Source organism: Topomyia yanbarensis, chromosome 3 (assembly GCF_030247195.1).
Source record: "Topomyia yanbarensis strain Yona2022 chromosome 3, ASM3024719v1, whole genome shotgun sequence".
In the NCBI taxonomy this organism is placed as follows: domain Eukaryota; kingdom Metazoa; phylum Arthropoda; class Insecta; order Diptera; family Culicidae; genus Topomyia; species Topomyia yanbarensis.
In genome coordinates this window covers 355,944,708-355,966,609 of record NC_080672.1, presented here as the reverse complement: position 1 = coordinate 355,966,609, position 21,902 = coordinate 355,944,708, and the positions used below count along the sequence as shown (strand labels likewise).

The 21,902-nt window shown below is 36.0% G+C and overlaps 1 protein-coding gene across 6 annotated transcripts in view; it reads left to right on the top strand.

Annotated features, from left to right (window-relative positions):
- LOC131692414 (LON peptidase N-terminal domain and RING finger protein 2-like) overlaps window positions 1-21,902 on the top strand; it is a 298,979-nt gene that overhangs the window by 34,946 nt on the left and 242,131 nt on the right. The window lies entirely within an intron of this gene.

Genomic DNA, 21,902 nt, shown 5'->3' with positions numbered 1-21,902 from the left:
TTACCGAAAAATATTAGATGCATATTTTTTTATTTCTTCATTAGGGTGTCCCTTTCCACGTTAGACGGGTTCATGAAATTGTGATTTTTCAAAAGTTGATTTTTTTTTTAATTTATAACTTTTGAACCACTAAACCGATTTTCATGGGTTATAGGTCAAATGAAAGGTATTTAAGTGTAGTTTCAAGAAAAAAATTACTAACTTAATATTGAGTTTTGTACGAACAAAATATGCATTAAATGGTTTTTCTTGATTTTCACTGCGAGGGTCCTTGAATACTCCATACTTTTATATTTTTATTTCTTAAAATCAATCAAAATAGGGTTATCCCGTAAAACAGGCACTTTTGTTTCGTTTGGCTGACTCATTTCCTTGTGTAACCGGAGGATTCTTCACATATGTCAATAGCGTAGCGATTTTTTTTTTGCTTCGGCTTTATGCGAGATGAGAAGATAGACTTCCGATATGATTTCACATCTATCGTCAGTGCGGGACACCATAACCCAGAGGCCCATGGCCCCGGCCCCTTATACCCATGCGTAAATATGGGACTGGGTATGTTATGTTCAAATAATGGATGGTCGAGTTTATGGAGTGCTTAAGTAGTATCTTCAACGTATGTGGGATTCTACACCTACAAAAAATATGACCAAAGAGCACCATTTGTAGGTATCGCATTCATTGTTGCACTAGAAACACTTACATCGATGTTTTTTTCTGAGAACTCAAATAGTAATCGAAAGGAAATAAGTAAATTAAACATCAATCAAAATCAGCAATCAAAAAATAAAGCTCATACCCACTAGACCACACGTACAGGAAAGATTAAGTATCAGATTCACGATCCGCGCGCGATCATTCTAGAACACACGCGAATATGCGAAAGGCACACGGTTATAAAATTGAATTTATGCACGCGAAGTTACATACGCGTTAGCACACGCGACATACAAACGCACACGCGATCGAGCACGTTAACGTACAAATGTTCGAGCCGTTCGCGATGATACATGCGATCGCGAGTCCCTACGCCCGCACATACCTGAACCGTACAGTGAATATCACATTCAGAATCACGACCCGCTACAATTGGCTAAAAGCAGTGTTTTATTGGGCGCCATTGCCTGTCTCGTCTGCAAATTGTAATATGTAATTCTGACGGGGAGCCCTTTCGAGAACATAGCTCTACAGCTCCAGTAGGACAACTCTCGAAAAAAGCATCAAATTGAAATCTTATTGTGCTATCAGTTTTAAGTTTTTTTTAAATATGACATCAAATTTTGATGTCAATTTGCTATACCTGTTTCTTTGAAGAATTTTCTATGTTTATATTTCTTTGGTAAAACATCAAAGTGAATATATATTTTGCAATAAAAAAAATCAACATCTCAATGACCTTTCGATTTACTCTCAGAATTAGTTTTCTGTTGGATGTCATAGGACAATTTTGCTGCTCTCCATTTTGATCTTTTAACCGTTCAAATGACCAAAACGACAGCAACCTGAGTAATCATTTGCCGAACATCACAACATCAAGTTTATTTGTCGGACTTTGTTTTGTTGTCAGACTCTGCTCGGGTAGACCATGTGAATCCAAATCAACGGACCATTGTCTTTATCATTGAACGACCATAAGTTCCTTTATAGTTGGACCACAGATAGCGCATGAATAGAGCATATATTAACCCTTTATCAAACCACTATATTACGCAATTATTCGACTATACATTACCTTATTATTACACCATCATTTAAAAGCATCACGTATACCCGAAATATAAAATTTTCGTGTCAATAGGCTCTTATTATTTAGCGTCTCGTTCACCACACGCGCATACAAGCATAATTTGTTCCATTCCCAACGCAAAGTCACAATCAGCACACATTCATCGCACCCTGCAGTGTTGAACTCAATTCAAACTCAAAATCATCGTGTGTAAACAACTCGAACTTATTACGCATTGTTGAGTAAAAAAAATACTGGTGCTAGTACAACTTACACCCTTTTCCGTATTATGTGCCAACACTGGGGAAAATTTATGGTGTACCTATCGCACCGTTTGGACGTTATCGTCTAGATGTCGCTTGTTCGAACTGATACAAACGAACACGCGGTACCTCAATAAACTTCACCTTATATGAGATCTATTTATTTTTATTCTTGTTTTTCAATAGTGTGCTATCAAAATTCAAAAACAATATAACAATTGGCCTGTGTTAAGCCAAAGAGGACCAAGCGCCATTTTAAGATATATTCTCTAAAAACGCTATTGCATCTGATGTAGTTCTAGAAATACCCACATTTATTTATTTCTGGGAACTCAAATAGCAAATGAAAGGATATAAGTGTTCATAAAATTTCTATGTTAATGGTAAGTTATTCAAAAATGAATTTTGGCATGAAAAACATCAGAAAAAAATGATGGCGCTCAGTTCGGTTTGGCTTAACGCAGGCCAATTATACTTAATTTCTGTTTATTCAGAATTGTTCGGTGGTAAAAAGACGGAAATCCCTCTATAAATAACAAAGTTATTAACGTTCAAAATAGTGACGCAAAAACGCCATATCGATAGATTTTTGATTTCAGAATGACTCGCAGCTCAGATAGTGCAGTATGACATTTTCAATGTCAAAAGAATGAAATCGCCACGTATCCCTAGTAACAATTGAGATTTCATGGCACTCTTGGAGCACCTCTTAAAACTTAGAATGCACTTGTAGTGTGCTATAAAACTTGAATTGCTACTTGGGATCAGTACTATATAGACTGCACTCTGCACATTTGCTGCAATAGATATTAAATTAAAAACTATGACCATTGTTCGTTTGTGATTCAATTAAACACATACTAAAAATACTATTTAAACTTAAAAATACTATTTAAACATTTAAATACTACTATTTAAACAGCACAAATATTCAATGTATGATTTGCACTATCTGGGAGAGGAGACGTGTTAGATATAACTCTCTGCTTCGACAGTATTACGCATGATTGAGCAAACTGGCTCGCACCGAACGAGCTCGAACCGTCGTTTTCTGTTCATAAATACACCATATTTGATCATTTAAATGCTATTATAGTCTCAAACTAGTCTGGAGAATGCGTTTTTACAGACACTTTCCTGGCTGTACGAAGCTGGCAGCTTCGACTGCCCCTGAGTTCCTTTCAGGCAGTCCTGATCCCTGTTCACTTGTTCGTCTAATTGTGACAATCGAATCGATTAAATGGGTGCTTGGTAGTTTTACTATGTATAAGTCTCTGAGAAAAGATGCAATCATTCTAGTTCTACTTCAAAGAGGATTTGAATATTATTCCCAAGGGTTGTTGAACAAACTTAACGAGCTTGGGTTTTCGACATATTGTTTCGTCGATGATTATCATCATATAATGATCACTGTTATTTGCATTAACACAATGTTTGATTTGGTGCAGCAAGCCTTATGTGTAATTGAGTAATGGACTATCAGTTAATGGACCCTTGGTGGAGGGCTGAGCTTGAAAGAATGAAGAAAGTTATGAGAAGAGCTTGGAACCGGCGTCAGCGTGATGACTCCAGGGCTTCCAGGTCAGCTCGTAGTGCATATAAGAAATGTCTTAGATCTGCAGAACGGGCTGGCTGGCAAAACCTATGCACTAATGTCTCTAGTCTGAACGAGGCTAGCAGGTTAAATTAAATTCTCTCCAAATCAAATGATTTTCAGATCAACTCCTTAAAAACCGGAGATGGTGTTTATGTGACGGACGAAAAAGATGTTCTTCATTGTCTCTTCGACACACACTTTCCAAGTTGTATCGATCCGGAGTTGAACAATGTTCACAGATCTCATTCTGGTGATTCGGACTCGTGGGCGTTAGCACGCACATTGGTTTCCACTGAATCGGTTAAGTGGGCAGTTGACAGCTTTACTCCATACAAATCACTATATGGTAATGGTAAATCGTTGAAAAATGAATTGTGGTTTTGAAAACACCAGGAAAAATAATTATAGCGCTCAGTTCGGTTCGACTTAACGGCATATAAAGAACAAAAAAATCCAAACCCCTCCCTTCAGAATTTTCTGCACACGGGCCTGAATGCAAAGAACTTCGAAGATACTTGAAAAAGTGGAGAAGACGGATGTTTGGCCTGCAGTGCAACGATATCGGTGTTTTCGGTACAGGAATAACGACTTGACGCCATTTTGCACGCCAAGATGGCGTGCAAAATGGCGTCCCAAATAATGCAAAAAACCCAAATAATGTGAATATTTTCGAACCAAACTCATCCGATAGATACCTAATAGTGATATCTGACGCTATTTTGAGAATTCAGATGGCGACTTCCGGCAAGGTAAAATTATTGAAAATTTAATCAATATGGGTATTTTCGGAACGAGCCCATCGAGTAGACGCCCAGTATCGATGTCTGACGTCATTTTGAAAACTACGACGACGGTGGCTTCCGGTTAAGCGAAATTTTCTAAAACCAAATCCAAGTGCGTATTTTCGGACCGGGATTATCGAGTAGATGCCTAATATTGATACCTGACGCCATTTTGAGAACTAAGATGACTCCAGTGTGAAAGCGCTGCTGTCGTGTGATTTACAACGGCTAATAATGACTGATAAGTAGAGCGAAGGAAACCAATTGCCACGTGTAGATGACCTGTTTTCTACGATTTGAAATGTTTTTAAAACCGATTATCTTGGATTTCAAACTGGCGTCAGACATCGACCTCTGTCATCTCCGCGTGAAGACCATTCTGAAAATACTCATTAGGGCATTGCAAAAAAAATAATTTTTTTTTGAATTCTCGAAGGCCCCCCCTCTTATATTGTGACAAATGTCAAAGTAAGCTCAGATGCCAAATTTCACATCATTTGGACAATTTTAGACCCCCGCCCACATCGCTTGAAATTTTTTGAAATTGATACTATGGGAAAATATGGAGGAAAAATACATTAAATGCTATAACTTTTGAAGTAGCAATCAGAAAATTACAATTTATACACGTTTGAAATAAAATAAGCTTAGTATTTGAATGGATATATTTTTGTTTCTAGGAAAATACGGGAAAGTAGGGTACTGGGTCATTTTGGCCCCAAAATCCCCTATTTTTAATGATTTTTCTGCTCCGTGATGCAAATCATACATATTTTGTAGTTTTTCTAATGTGAAAAAATCTCAAAAATCGATCGGAGCCTTTTTGACCTTTGTCCGAATACGAGAAGTTGGGGTTAAATGGCCTTTTGTCATTTATATTAAACTTCATCATTTTCTCGTGAATATATCTCTATTATTCTTCATTCAATTTTCATAAGCTATACCTTGTTGGACGTGGAAAATCCTTAGGATTATAACAAAAATAGATTCGTTACCGGTAAAATTCAGGAACATCAAATTATCTGACATATAGTGTCGATTTCACATTTTTATCATAAAATCGCACATATTAACTCCATTTAACAACAAAATTCTTATTTAATTTACTACTTTTAGTGTAAAATATGCTTAGGGATCACATGAGAAAAGTTTCATTCCTGGAAAATTAGGGGAAGTTGAGGTATTAGGACAAATAATGAAAAAAATGAGATTTGTAGAGTAAATATCAAAAAGTTTGATGTTTCTGAACTTTACCTTTAACGTTTTTATTTTTGTTATATTTCTCAGAATTTTACACGTTCAACAAGTTAAATTTTATGAAAATTGGTTGAAGAATAATAGAGATATATGCATGAGAAAATGATACAATTTAATATGAATGACAAAAGGCCCTATAACCCCAACTTTTCGCATTCGGACTAAGGTCAAAAGGGTTCCGTTCGATTTCTGAGATTTTTTCACATTAGAAAAACTGCAAAATATGTATGATTTGCATCACGGAGCAGAAAAATCATTAAAAATATGGGATTTTGGAGCCAAAATGACCCAGTACCCCACTTTCCCGTATTTTCCTAGAAACAAAAATATCTCCATCCAAATATTAAGATTATTTCTTTTCAAAAGAGGTATAAATTGTAATTTTGACATTTGTCACAATATTTTTTGAGAAATCAAAAAAAAAATTTTTTTTGCAATGCCCTAATACCCATACTGCTTGGGTTATTCCGAATTTCGCTTAAACCGGAAATAGCCATCTTTGATTTCAAAATGGCTCCAATAATCGATCTCTAGAAGTTATTCACAAAAACCATTCCAAATATACTGATATTGATTGTGTTATTGCGAATTTTACTTAACCGGAAGTCTCCATCTTGGATTTCTAAATGATGTTAGACATTGATTTTTGGCGTATGGCGGGCTTTTGACCGTTCCAAAAATACCTATTTTGGTTGAGTTTTGAAGAATTCAACTAAACGGCCACCTTTGTTTTCAAAATGGCGTCACGCTCAGAAATTTGTCATTTACTCAGTTATCCTATTACGAAAATATCCATATTATTGAAATGCGGGCGTTTTGCCTTTTGAATGCAAAAGACTTAGAAGATTTTCGGAACGATGGAAGAGACGGGTCTGGAAGATTCCTTATGGCCCACCCCCTAACAATATGGGTATTTTCGGAATGGTCTTGAGGAGAAGGTGCCAGAAATTGATTTTTGAAGCCATTTTGAAATCAAAGATGGCGACTTCCGGTTTAGCGAAATTCGCTATAACTCAATCAATATGGATATTTTTGGAATGGTCTTGAGGAGTAGGTGCCAGAAATTGATTTTTGACGTCATTTTGAAATCAAAGATGGCGACTTCCGGTTTAGCGAAAATCGCTATAACCCAATCAATATGGATATTTTCGGAATGGTATTGAAGAGTAGGTGCCAGAAATTGATTTTTGACGTCATATTGAAATCAAAGATGGCAACTTCCGGTTTAGCGAAATTCGCTATAACCCAATCAATATGGATATTTTTGGAATGGTCTTGAAGAGTAGGTGCCAGAAATTAATTTTTGGCGTCATTTTTAAATCAAAGATGGCGACTTCCGGTTTAGCGAAAATCGGTATAACCCAATCAATATGGGTATATTCGGAATGGTATTGAAGAGTAGGTGCCAGAAATTAATTTTTAACGCCATTTTGAAATCGACTTCCGGTTTAGCACAATTAGCTATAACTCAATAAATATGGATATTTTCGGAATGGTCTTGAGGAGTAGGTGCCAGAAATTGATTTTTGACGCCATTTTGAAATCCAAGATGGCGACTTCCGGTTTAGCGAAATTCACTGTAACTCAATCAATACGGGTATTTTCGGAATAGTCTTGACGAGTAGGTGCCAGAAATAAATAAATCTGCACTTTCCCCGCAAGGTTTTCCATGAAAATTGATTTTTGGCGCCATTTTCAAATCCCAAATGGCGACTTCCGGCTTAGCGAGATTCTCTACAACTCAATCAACATAAGTATTTTCGGAATGGTTTTGACGAGTAGCAGACAAACGGTTGGCGTCATTTTAAAATTATAGATGGCGACTTCCGGTTTACCGAAATTACCGTATGAAAAATTTGGGCAATCGTCTTAATCACCTTCAAATATAAGATCTAATCATAAACCAGCAAAATGTAAAATATTTTATGTGTTCATCCAGGAAAGTGCGGTGAGAATGGAAGAGAGAGAAGAAAGAGACGTGGTGTGAGTTGGAGGTTGGAATTTATTCAAATTAAACATATTGCTTAAATTTAAGTAAATTCAACTGTTTAATTAAATCTATTTGTACTACAACTTCAACTTCCAAAAATACCAATACAGTTTCGACCCGTTTTTATAAACTCCCGGTTTTATGCGCCCCCGATTTTATGCACCCCCGATTTTATGCACCCCCGATTTTATGAACTTTTTGTACCCGATTTTATCAACCTTCTGTGAATTCATACTTTTATACCAGCAATTCAGGTCTACAATCTTACAATTGAGTTTAATCAAGGTTTTGGGTCCTGCATTAATAAGTAGCAGTCAAAATGTAGGGTAGTTTACCCAATTTTGGTACTCTTTAAGGTTGATGAACTAGAATCACATTTTGGTTAAATTCTCAAAAAAAAGTATCAAGGCCTTGTGTTTTCATGATAAACGAACACACTTTCACATATTATCCGTTGGAAACATAACGATTGGAAGACATTCCGTATGTAATAAGTATTGTATATTTAGTAATATTATGCTTTTATTATGTTGTAGCTCATGCCTAACTGCAAAAAAAATTTAATCCAAAAACTGTTTTGGCGGACTGTCTGTGAACACCGGTCCAAGGATACAATTTGCCGCATATTTGTGTCAGAGACTGTAGTGTCTGATCTATAGTTTATCCACTCCTTTAAAACGATCTCCTGTCAGCGCGCTTTAGTCATAACTAAACAAACTTCGAATTGAATCAACTATTGTCTTGTTGCTGTTCTCTGTGTTTAGCTCCTGTGTCATCCAAGCGAATTGATTTGTAAGTCGGAACACACCAACCAGTCCTTTCCAACGAGAATGGGTCGTGCCAGTCGAAAGTCACAGACCTAGGCTCAAATCGCCCATTTCCATAACAATAAGTGTGCCGATTCTTTGATCTTTGATATCGGATACGGAATATTGTTGATGATGAAAAACCTGTTATATCAAACCTGTTTGTCCCATTGTTGAAATTATACGCATAACTATTCCACTAATAAAATAACCAAAAAAGGAAATATTAACTTTGTGGAAAGAGACAGTTTTATTAACTTAGATATGGATACGATATTATTAACTACAATAGTGAGATCTGTAAAACTATTCATCGCTGTCGTCGCTTCCAAAAACTTAAAACATGGTGCGCTCTTCCATTTCCGATTTTAGTAAAACTTGAAGTCGCCCGCTTAACCAGAAAGCTCTCAGCGCACACTTACGTAAACAAAATGAATAGACAACATCATTTGTGTGTATGGTGGCTGGACCAATATGTTCAGAATTTTCCGATTTCTATCAGATTTTCCCACTGAGCATTTTTCGTTAAATCTTCCGAAAATTGAATTTTTCTGATGAAAAACTACATGTTTCTCTTTTGATCGCTAATTTAATCGCCTTTTTCTTAGTTGTCAGTTTTGGAACATAGGCGTAGAATGGCAGTGAGCTACCAACGCTCTGTGTTTAATTAATCAAAGAATAATTTCGAAATCGTGCTTTTAAGAAGATTTATTGTTAAATTTCGTTGACAGAATACATTGTTATTCATAATGAGTTTATCTGGAAAATTTCAGATCGATCCTATGCTTGGAAATTGTATTAGACAACTATCGGACGGTTTGATTAAATACGATTTTTTTTTGCACTGATAGGGCATTAGGTTTAATTTTTCTGCACACTAACAGCGTGAGATCATTCTCAGGTCGCTTTTAATTATGTAAGATGGACAAAGAAAGTTAAAAAAAATTCCCGATTTTATCAACTTCCCCGTTTTATCAACCAAAATTTTTCGGTTGGTTGATAAAAACGGGTCATTACTGTATTGATTGGGTTATAGCGAATTTCGCGAAATCGGAAATCGCCATCTTGATTTAAAAATGGCGTCAAAAATCAATTTTTGGAACCTACTCGTTAAGATCATTCCAAAAACACTCATATTGACTGGGTTATAGTGAATGTGGCTAACCCGGAAGTCGCCATCTTGGAATTCAAAATGGTGCCAACCATCGATCTTTGTCTATTACTCGTCAAGACCATTCCGAAAATAACCATATTGATTGGATTATAGCGAATTTCGCTAAACCGGAAGTCGCCACCTTGGAATTCAAAATGGCGCCTAACATAAATTTCTAGTACCTACTCTTCAAGACCATTCCGACAATAGCCATATTGATTGGGTTATAGCGAATTTCGCTAAACCGGAAGTCGCCATCTTTGATTTCAAAATGGCGTCAAAAATCAATTTCTGGCACCTACTCTTCAATACCATTCCGAAAATATCCATATTGCTGGGGTACGGGCCATAAGGAATCTTCCAGACCCGTCTCTTTCATCTTTCCGAAAATCTTCTAAGTCTTTTGCATTCAAAAGGACTCGTTAATTGGAAAATCCGCGTAAAAAACCGCCGTTATTGGAAAATCCGCGTAAAAAAACCTCGCAAAAAAACCGCACAAAAAACGCGTAAAAAACTTGGGTGTAATCGAGTTATTGTGCGAAAACCGTGCAAAACCCGTGCGAATTGCGTAAACCGTGTAAACAAGTCCTGTAAAAAACCGCGCGAATAAACCTTAGTGTATATCAATGTGTGGCAGCGAAGATTGTGTGTGATGTCGCTTTAGAGGCAGTGGTACGACCCCTGCCGCCAATGCGATAATCATTCTTCCTGGGACGTCATCGTAGCCTAAGTCATAAGTCGTAGTCATAAGAGTTTTTGCATTGGGCCGGAGTCCCAAGGGTTGCAGGTTCTAATTCTGCTTCTGGGGTGATTTTTTTCACATGATTGCTTTCGTTTAACTCACCATTTTCGATCTGTTTTCCCTGTTGGACCACCACCACAAAAAGGCGATATAAGGTATTGGCAGTGACATCAAAACCCGAAAAGAAATGAAGTAATTATTCACTTTGTCACTAAACCGTCAGCGATTAAAGTTCCTAACGTCACCCCGTCTGAAACCAGTTGCAACCCCAATATTCCTACATCTTAAAAAACTCCCAACCGAACCAAACTCTAATTCAAAATGCATCAGTCCAAGCTCAAAGCTTTACATCCTCACAAAGGTTTAGTATTTCTAGTTTAAAGTCCTACCTCACCCGAAGAACCACTACGAAACCGACGAAGAAAAAATGAAAAAAAATACTACCTTCACATGATATGAGCAAATTGTGTAAACGTGAACAAGTGAGCTCCTACACCGGTGGGATACGTATTTGGTAGGAGGAAGGTTGAAAAAGCGAATCAAAAATTGATTTGCACGGCAATGGTGAAATGAAAACTCGTGTCGTCTTTTCACCGCGATTCAGCTACTAGGTGGGTGCGGGTTGCGTGATGATTCTATGGAATGATATCCATCCTTGCAATGTGTGCGTGTGTGCAGTTCCATTTGGGTAAGGTACCGGACGGAATGATGAATTTATGAACATACCGCGAGAGGACAGTTTTGTTTTGTCGGTGCAGTGTGATGGTGATGGTGGGATGCCCCAGTGGTAATTCCGTGGACAATTTTTTTTTCGGATTACTGTTACACGAAGCAGGTTAGGGGAAGGATGTAGCATCACGGAGACTGAGGAAAACGTTTCATAAATTCATGGAATTTTTAGCAAGACAAGGTAGCGGGCGGTTCGTTTTGAGTACGTTGGCGCTCATCGTTTGAATCTCAACGATGGCTAATGACGGTGGCTGACCGCTTGTTTGAGTTATACTGATTGCAGATTTCACTTTGGCTGCTGGTCGACGGTTGCTGTGCTGTGAACTTGTGTGGGTGGTCTACGGTTTTCTGGAGCTCACGATAAAAAGCCAGCTAGTTTGAGGGATTAGAACGTTGCTAGCTGGTACGTTCGCAAACAAAAGGCGCTGGTTGACCGTACTGGGATGGTTGGCTATGTTCCAGCTAACGATGGCCTGTCGAATGACTTGCACATATTCATACTGTGTCAGCAATTGATAACAGGAAACAAAGACTAATGTGAGGTGCTAGAAGGCATCGAATGAAAGTTGCTGGAGTGTTGCATACTACAAGTTTGAGCATCACTGAGTTTTCCTCGGAAACATTCCACAATCGTAGGAAACTGATTCAAAATCAGACGTTCGAAGTTCTAACAAAACAGAAAGCCAATTTCCGTGGAGAATTTCACATTACGATGCTATCTTCTCGTGCACCAAGTGAACATTGCCATCGTATCCAACCTTACAGGTGATTTTGCCAGCATACCACCACAGTGTGGTTCGGTAGAAGCAATTTCCCGCCGATATAATCAAGTTATTAGTTTTAAAATGTATTCCAGGAAAGGACGGTGCTCTTCTTTCAGCACCGGAAGGCAGCCGGGCTGTAATTTTGCATCATGTGAAAACCTCTCACGAGCAAATGAAATTATCTGATTTCCCTTCTAGTCAGGTCAGGTTCGGAAGATTTGCGCTACCGGTTCGAGTAACTTAGTTAGAACAACGATGAGTGGACGGTAGAAGATAACCTTCGAACTACATACTTTTCCAGGGATTGTACCTGTTCTTCTCTCTTCGAAGGCGTACATAACAATTAGACTAAGAAATCTTAAACGACCGACTAGTAAAATACAACTTCTAACTATATTCAAGAGCTTAAATGAACACACCACATTTTCCAGATGAAAAATTGTTGATGAACTTGCTAACCATCAACAACTGTTTTACTGTCCCCTAACTGAAGAAAACCATAACATTCCTCTTCATAGTTTTTCACTGTAACCACATTCATCCTTTTCATGGACACAGCACACCTAGCCAAGCAGTGGGTGCGTCCAGGGTTCTTTGTCTGCCCCGAGCGAACGCCCGCCGACCAGGTGTGAAGTCAGCCATGCCAGACTCACCTGGAACTTTGCCTCCGTTCCGTTCCAAGGTTGCTGCTACTGAGGCAGTGGTAACTGAAGCGCTCATGTGCTTAGCCACCAGTCAGTCAAAGTGCGGAGAGTTCAGCACAAAAAGTTGCATTCAGTTGTTTTTGTTGTTGTTGTTGGTGTTGGCTTTTGTTTCGGTGAAAAACAGACATCGTCGTTAGTAGAGAGACGTTGCTGCAGACGCGATGATTCATCATGGTGGTGGCTGATCTGTGGCGCTGGAGGGAAACGAATTGGAACGAAACGAAGGGTCATGTCTGCGGCAGTTAGTGGAATCGGAAAGCTCATAACTCAAATCCGGTTCTTTTCGTCGTCGTGCTTTTTTTTCTGTTGGTTAGGTGGGAAGAAAATTTCGCTACAAAAGAGTTTCCTTCATTTTCCCGAACGGCCGTAGCTAGCTGTCTGGTCTGTCATCGGGTTCAATCGAGGCGAAACGTGATTTTCATACCTCCGTCGTTGAAAAACGTCAGCTTTGTGAGGGCAGATTGACGCGCACACTTTTTAACCTAGTGTACTTGACGGTTTCCTTTTGATATACGTTTCTGTTTTGGTGTTTTTTCTGCTACCGCTCAACTGATGAAGTTATTTTTTGTTGTTGTTAAAATGTCTGCCGGAGATTGCTTGTTTCAGTGTTTGATTTGTCAAATTGAGGCACCGAATGCCGTTCGCTTGGAGTCGAGACGAGCGAGTGTCAAGGCCAATCAACGGGAATCCGGCTGCTGCCTCGAATCCAATTAAGAGGAAACTCATTCAATTAGATTTTGTGACCCAGATATGCGATTGAAAGGAGAATGAGAAAATGTATTTTTGCCAATGATAGAAGGATGGCTTGATTCCTACACGCACTCAACTTGAAATGCTCGTTTAAGTAGGTTATATTTTTGCTATCTTTTTCACAGGGTAATTTCAGGCATTCGTCATTGTTCGAAATCAGAAACCTACGTGTACGCGGAAACAAATTGTTTCCAGAATCGTGAATAAAATAAATGCCATGAATTCTGGAGCAATCACGTTACGTAAATAGGACCATGAACAAAAATCATGTGTTTTATTATTATTTTCAATTTCCCTTCAGTAACGTCTGCATAACGCGTTTACTAGTGGAAATATTGGTTTTTGATTTCCGCCATTTCATTACCAAATCAATTTTCTATACGTAAGCTAGTTCACAACTTTATGAACATTATTCAGAAAATCAGAACAGTCTGGATATTTTCTCGTGAGCTATTTCACGAAACTCGGCATTGTATTCATGAATCTATCCAACCCTTGTGAATTAATTCATGATTTTGAATATATTAATCACGATTCAATATTCATGCTCGTAAAAATTTCACAAATTCATGTGATATTCATGTATTCGTGAACTGGTTCATGATTCCTAGTATAATAATCATGACTGACCATCCGTGCCCGTGAAATAGTTTACAAAATCATAAAATATTAATCGTGTGTTTGTGAACTAGTTAATGATTCGTGCTCGTATACAATAATAGTTCACGAAATCGTAAAATATTATTGTATACGCAAAATATTACAGTTCACGAAATCATAAAATTTTAATACGTGTTTTCGTAAGCTGGTCACGATGGACTATACGTGCTCGTTAAAAAGTTCACATAAAATATTATTTATGAATCCGTGAACGGGTTCATGATTCCTAGTACATGATTTACGTTCCATCTTGCGTACTTGTGATATTTAAAAGATACCCCCAATAATTTTTAATTTCGTGTAACATGGTCATGAAATTTTCACGTGAACTATTTCACAAACATTTGGAGTATTGTGCGTTGAATCATTTTTGATCCATGAAATGTCATAATAGGTACGAGCAGATATCTCGAACCAGGGATGCCACATTGAAGTCTGTGTTTCGGCCCAAAAAATCTTTTTACCATCTGTGATGACTAAAACAGGAAAAAAATCTGTGAAAATCTGTAATAAATTTCCAAAAAATCTGTGAAAAATCTATGAAAATCTGTGAAATTTTCATCAAAATGGCAAAAATCTATCATCTGTGAAAAAGAATCTGTGATAAAAAATTGTGAAAAAAATCTGTGATATTACAGAAAAATCTGTGGATATGGTAACCCTGTCTCGAAAATTGATCGATATTCATTTGACAAGATTCAGTGTGATGTCTGGACAGAAAACTAAAACTGAGCTGAGCACCAAAATACATTGTATAAAATGAAACCACAGAAAGTTTCAAATACGCTAATTGTAGCGAAAACCATATATCGAATATTCGAGAAAAAAATACATTCTCGTTCAAAGGAATGAAAACAACAAATAAAAAATTTACCTACTACTTTAAGTACACTTCAAGAAAACAAGTTTAAACGTGTTAATTCGCTTGAAAATCGAATTACAGCTTCTCTATCTGTACAAGGACCTTCTATCTCCATCGCACCATCCAACAAAGGTGTGTCATCTTATGCTTCAGTGGCAGGTAACACGACTTAACGAAAGATAACTACCACGTTTCCAATTTCGTTCTCACACAACGCTAACCTTTGCTGCTACCAAAACTAAGTAGCATCACGGAAAAAAGTTGAAATTTTTGCAGCAATCAATGTTTCAGTTGATGACTGTAATGCTGGATTCTACCTCAATGTTTGAAGCTTTTCAAACTGGGTGGGAATCTAAGATCCTGAAATCATGAACATATATCAGACTATTCTGACAGAAAAATCCGACTCATGTCAGTAACGAGTATTTCTACACCATAATATCTATTTACGAAAATCGCAAAGAAGCTCGTGAAATCATTACCATCGTTTAACTGTCGGTTGTGTATTTCCAAAATATGAACCAAGATCATAACAAAAACTAAACATTTTTAGGAAACAACCACAGTAACTCAACCAAACATTTGAATGTAACACTATGTGTATGGAAACACAAATAGCGAATGCGAGGTTTCTTATTCATAATTTCAGAAACTTGGTCAAGGTTTTCATAAAACATTCAGTTTACGAAATCGTGATCCTGTTCATGAATTTATGAACTTTTTTTGTGTACATCTTTAAACTTAGAATTGAATCGAAAAACTTCATATTGATTAAACAAAGCTAAGGTCCTTCCATAAATGACGTAGCATTATATGATTGTGGAGGGAGTTTTATATTTTGTGGTACGTGACGATAGAAATATGGAGAATAATAAGTTTGTTTGTTTAATGTGAAATTTTTCCAATTTAAGAATGCAAACTCGAAACTATTCGAAAAAAATTTGCGCGATCGACAAAATTTCAGCAATTCCAGTGATTTTCCCTTTTGAAATCACAGTGTCAGCCAGTCTTTACTTTAAAAGCATGCTGTTTTTTTTCAATGTTGATCCGATTTGAGTACGACAAATTTCATTTTAAAGGGAATTTGAAGAACTTTATTTGTCTTATCAAAATGTTCGCCAAGCTTGATTCGAACAATGTTTTGTATTTTGTGCAACACTTTCAGAAACTCTAGCGAAATCATCTTTCAGCACCAGCGGCTGCTCATTTGGGGAGCCATACGCGCGAGTACCGGAGGGTTAAGGTAGTCTGACAGCGAACTCTTTTTTTAAAAACATGAAGCTGTTTGTCGCAGTGCGCTTGAATATTGCATTTTATACCACTGCGATGGCATATTGAATTGAACATAACACTCGGGGAGAATCGCGTCGACTAACAATCGGGCCATTATATGAAAGCAAAAAGCTAGTACTTTCAGTATGCTATGATGTTGTTTGCTCCTTTTTGCTCCCTAACGAATTATTTAAGGTGGAAGTTACCCCAAAAATATCGTAAAACTTGGAATATCTGTTTAAATTCAACAAATAGGAAGTAACTATGTTAAGCAAAAATATGTGTTTCGATACCGCAAACAACTTTGTGGAAGATTTTAAGAAGATACGAGAATGTCTAAAAAAGTTATCATAAAAAAACTAATTTTAAGGGGTCTTCCATATAATATGTTCCAAAACTCGTAAACTATTGAAGCCAGATATATAGTGTCTTGAGCAATTTCTTTTGTAGTAATATTTTCTGCAACTTTGTCGAAGACACAAAGTCTATCTCAGTTAGTTCGGAAAATAAATTTCGTATATCACTTATAAGTGAATTAATCACTGAACAATATACTCCTGTGGATGCGCAATCATAAGAACAACAACTTCTCCGAACAAACTATACCTCTAAAGTTAACGGTTTAGACGCTATTAATTTTGAGCACGAAAACGACGTTTTAAAACACTGTGATACGGTTTCCTTTAAGAAAACTGCCATGGGACGACCCTATCCGTCTGCCACCGTATAACAACAGATGTATGCTGTTAAATTTGCCAACGCTTGAGTCTCGTCGTAACTTCTTGCAAAGAATGATTATTTTCGATATGTTGTCGAGCAATATTGACTGTCCCGATATTCTTTTAAGGATTCATTTGTTTGTTCCCTCTTCGTGTTATAAGGAACTGATCGCTTTTATGGATTCCTAGGCACCGTAATCCAGAATAATCCGGTAGATAGATATTGCAGGATATTTTACGAAACTCGCAAACTCTTTGACTATTATAATTCAGCTATTATAAACCTTTAATACTATAAAAATAAGTCATTTTCACTTAATGCAAATAAATGAAAATCGTTTCGTCTTCCCTTCTTGCACAGTGCAAAAACAAAACCTATCAGTAAAGAAAGCAAACATTTTTTCACCTATTTGTTGCTTATCCACTGCACAAGCCATACAATATTGTCACCTCCAGCTGCGTAGTCAAATAAGCAATCCACAGAAAATATTCGGTGCTGGTACTACGGACAAACACAACTTCGATTTACTTTTTATTAGGCCTGCAGTTCATGATGTGGAACAGTCACAAAAAGTGGGGCGTAGCGTAGTTGGTAAATCGATTGCCTTGTACGCTGCGCACCTGGGTTCGATTCCCGACCCTGCATATAGGGTTAGAAATTTTTCATAAGAGATTTTTCTAACCCGAAGAGGCGAATGGCCTTAAGGTTAAAACCTCTATAATCGAAATAAAAAAAGTCACAAAAAGTAGGCACTCCTGAGAAAAAGGTTTTTTTTCATCAGTTTTCGCAAAAGTTTTATATTCTTCAAAAAGCATTTAACTAGAGTATTTCGATATGAAATCCTTTCACATCGTATTTATTAAAATTGATGATTCGATTCCGAACGTTTATTTTGGGTTTTATATGGTTGTTCCGTAAATTAATACAGGTCTGAACGGGAGAAGACCATTAAGGATACTTGTCAAAAGTACTGATAAGAATTAAATGGAACTAACTAAATAATTGACGTAATGCAAATAATTCTAATCGACTCACTTAGCCAGCAGAAGGCAAAAAATTCTTCACATTTCCTTTCGATCATGTCCATTTACCTAGTTCTACTTTTTCGTTCTATTTCATTGTTTTCGTTTCTTTGCATCGTAAATTTGCCGATAAAATCTAGACAGTTTAACCATGCGGAAATTAATAAATAGTAACAATTGTATTTTTCTTAACATACTGAGAATTGCTGAATTACTTCGAACCAACAAGAAATTCATCCTTAAATCTCGGCAGCCGGCTACCCAGAGCAATAAAATATAAAAGTTCCGAAAGTTGTATAGATCGTATCACTTATCCAGATGCAGCCAGATTTGTGCAACTCTTTATCCAATCACACTAACAAAAACTCTTTCCCGTGGCAACCGAGGATATGCGAAGGTCAATACGGTCTACTTTTGCAATGAAATTTACATGTCACAGTTGTCGACGAATTTTCGCTAGGTGTTCGACGAATTGTTCTTCAAGCAATTAACGCTGTCTCTACCTTATCTCTCACTCTGAACTTGTGATGATTCGTAATACCCTCCGTTCAAACAAACTAAGACCGCGATGATCATTAACCAACGTAGTCCTGATTTCATGGGAATGGAGAACAGTGTTTTGAAAATTGTAACCATCGAAGGGTTGCGTACTTAATTTAGAACGAAGAGTTATTCGAAGAAGAAAGAATGTACGATTTTTCATATTCTTAGAATTCCACCGAAAACAGTATTCAATCAATATAGTGGATATTTTAAAGGGTAATATGTGATTCAATCTGACAAATGGTCTTTAATCTAATGAAAATAGAGTTGGAGGCATTTTTAGTGGTAGAATCACAATTTTGAAACTCGATTAAATATTTTTAGAAATATCCCCTTCACAATTTTTATGACCATACTTTAAAATATGGCTCTTTAAAATGTAAGAAAAACTAATTTCGTTTGCCTCAGTTTTAGATAATAATATTTTAAAAGGTCCCATTTATTTTAATCTAATATTGCTCATAACTACAGTTTCTGAATTCTTCTTGTATTATGAGTAAAATTTCCCAACAAACTTTTGAAGTAGCCTGAAGACAATATTTTCGAGAAAAGGAAAATAAAAGAGTGAGTAACTTGGCCAAAATGGTCATTTGACCGAAAAGCTCATTTGGCCGAAAAGGTCATTTGGCCGAAAAGGTCATTTGGCCGAAAAGGTCATCTGGCCGAAAATGTCTATTGGCCGGAAAGGTCATTTGGCCGAAAAGGTCAATTGGCCGGAAAGGTCATTTGGCCAGAAAGGTAATTTAGCCGGAAACAAAAGTTTTACAAAAGTTTGCTGAAGACATGTAAGCTCTATCTGTCATACTTTGCATTTTACAAGGAATTTAAAATCAAAATTTAGTGTTTTTATTAGTCTTTCTTAGAAAAACTGTTTTATCCATGTAACTTTTACAGTATTGCTTTAAACCTGAAGTAACCTTCAGACAACCTTGAGATTGTTGTAGGGCGAAGAATTGTGTTTTTTTTGGTATTCCAATAAAACCGGTTGGGGCAAACGAAAGATAATTCTTTTTCAATTACCTGTAATGTCATGATTCTAAGTATAATTTAGCACAAATGGCGATATCGATATTTTTAAATTTCATTAAATTGGTTAATTTTGATGTTATATGTGATATTATGAGTATGACTTTTTGATAATAGAGACTAGAGTTGGTTGTGACGTCTTAGAAGAGAATTTTCGTCGTCAAAAACTCTGAGAATCGTCCAAAGGATATGTTAGTAAAAATCAAAAACTTAAATTTTGAGTTTTTAATAATTGACCCTTGGTATTACTTTCACAATGGATACGAGATATAATTTCGCTTTCGCGATAAAATTTAGCAGTTTACAAGGCTTCTGTGAATCAAATAGTGGGTAGGGTGGTTCCACTTTTTTCTTAACCAAAAATAACCTTTTTAATGGTTCGAGATAGAGATCTTTCAGCAAATTTAAGAAAATCAAATTTTAAAAAACTTTGTTGAAGACATTGACGCATTTGTCTTTACTTCTAATTTTACAAGAAATTTACCAGAAAAAATTGGGGTGTTTCTTAAAAACTGGTTTTATTTATACAGGGTGTTTGGTTCATGGTTAAGAACCTCTCGAGGGATGATTGACTGTCATATTTGGAGAAAAAAATCGTTCTGCACATACCATGAAACCTCAACCGTTACTAAGTTATTGAACTTTTTGTGTTAAAAATTTAGTTGTCTTAAAATAGCTCTAACTCAAAAAATATACTTTGTATTTCAAATCTATTAGATCCATTGGATAGGTGAGAAAATTTTCCACTGAAAAATGTCCTCAAATGTTTCAGCTAATGAGGTTAAGTAATCTTTCCACAGTAATTTATTTAAAATTTAACAATTTTGATCGATTTTTCGTTCACTTCGCAAAAATCTTAATAGTTTAATAATTCAAATTGTTAGTTTTGAAAAGTTGTATAATTTGTTCTTTGACATGATACACTTATCTTGTCTTGTTTTCATGTGTTTGGGTTATTGAACTTGGATATTTTTATCTCATATTCGCTAATACTAGCTCTTATTGAAAAAGTATGGCACTTATTGTACCTTTTCTTATTTTTATTCGAAAGCCAGGAAAACTTTGCGGAGAAAAATGTATTAATACCTTTCAGTTAAGTGAATTTAGTATTCTTTTAGAAGCTAATTAGTTTAAAGTTAGTGTTATTATTAGCATTTTCGTTATTTTCCTAACATAGTAAATAATGAACTTCATTATTATCATAGAATTAATGTATCTCAGCAAGTTCTACAATTCTTCCTTTGACTCCATTCAATTATCTCTTTTAGTTTCGAAGCAAAATCATTTTTATCTTCTCGTTTCATATGCAAAAACAACGATTTCGAACCCACTGCATTTCTGATGAGGCCATCCTGTGTTAACTATTAAATTGCAGCGAAATGAAAAGTGATAGGACTAAAGTGTCAAATAACAAGTTGTAGAGTATATTAAGGGGCACCAAATGAACAATAGTGACGATAAATTTAGTTGATTAATAATTAGAATAATTACAAAAATCACAAAAAACGCAAATTTTGAGTTATTTTAGTAGTAATAAGTCATGTAGTACACTTAACTAAAAGATATCTGTACATACATCGAAAGGAAAGTTTTTCAGCTTTCCAATGAAGCCCTGATAATAGCGATATAAAGTATATTTTTTAGATTAGAGTCTTTTAAGAACTTGCAAGTCAATTACAGGAAAAGTTTAGAAGTCAAATTACAAGGAAACGAGAAGAGATAGGAATATTATGTTGAAGAACAAATTATGAAACGTCCTCAAACCCAACTTTTGGATAATAGATATTGCTATAATCATAATTATTTATAATTATAATTATTTTGAGAAAATTAACAAAAACCCCATCAAAATCACTAACTTTTAACTACTTTACAACTAAAAGGTAATTAAAACTAATTATCTGAAAGACATGAGGACATTATTCAATAGAAAATTTTCTCACCTTTCCAATGGCACTAAAAGATTAAAAACACGAGGTATACTTTTTGAGTTAGAGGTGTTTTAAGATAAACAAGTTTTTTACACAAAAAGTTCAATAACTCTGTAACGGTTGAGATTTGATGGTATGTGTAGAACGATTTTTTGCTCCAAATATGACCATAAATCACCCCTCGAGAGATTCTTACTCATGAACCAAACACCCTGTATGACTTTTGCAGTTTGTATTTCTCGCTAAAATGACTTTAGAAATACTTTCTGATATTTTGAAAGAGAACAATTTGTTCAATATACTGAACCTCTTGCATCTTTTGTTAGAAAGTTTTATATACTTTTTCGTAAAAATAAACTATTTTTTGAATAAATATTGCTAGATATAAAATTTATCATATTTTTCATTTTTTGGTGATGTACCGGTATTTATTGTTAAGTTCCCCAAATCGAAGATAATGATGTATGAACACGTTGTATTTTCTATGTGAAATTTCTAATAACGTTGGAACAAAAATAGTTAGGTATATGAACAAATTATGCGCCCTAAAATAATCTTCAAATTTTCCTAACATTGCTTTAGTGTAAAATTAAAACTATAAAT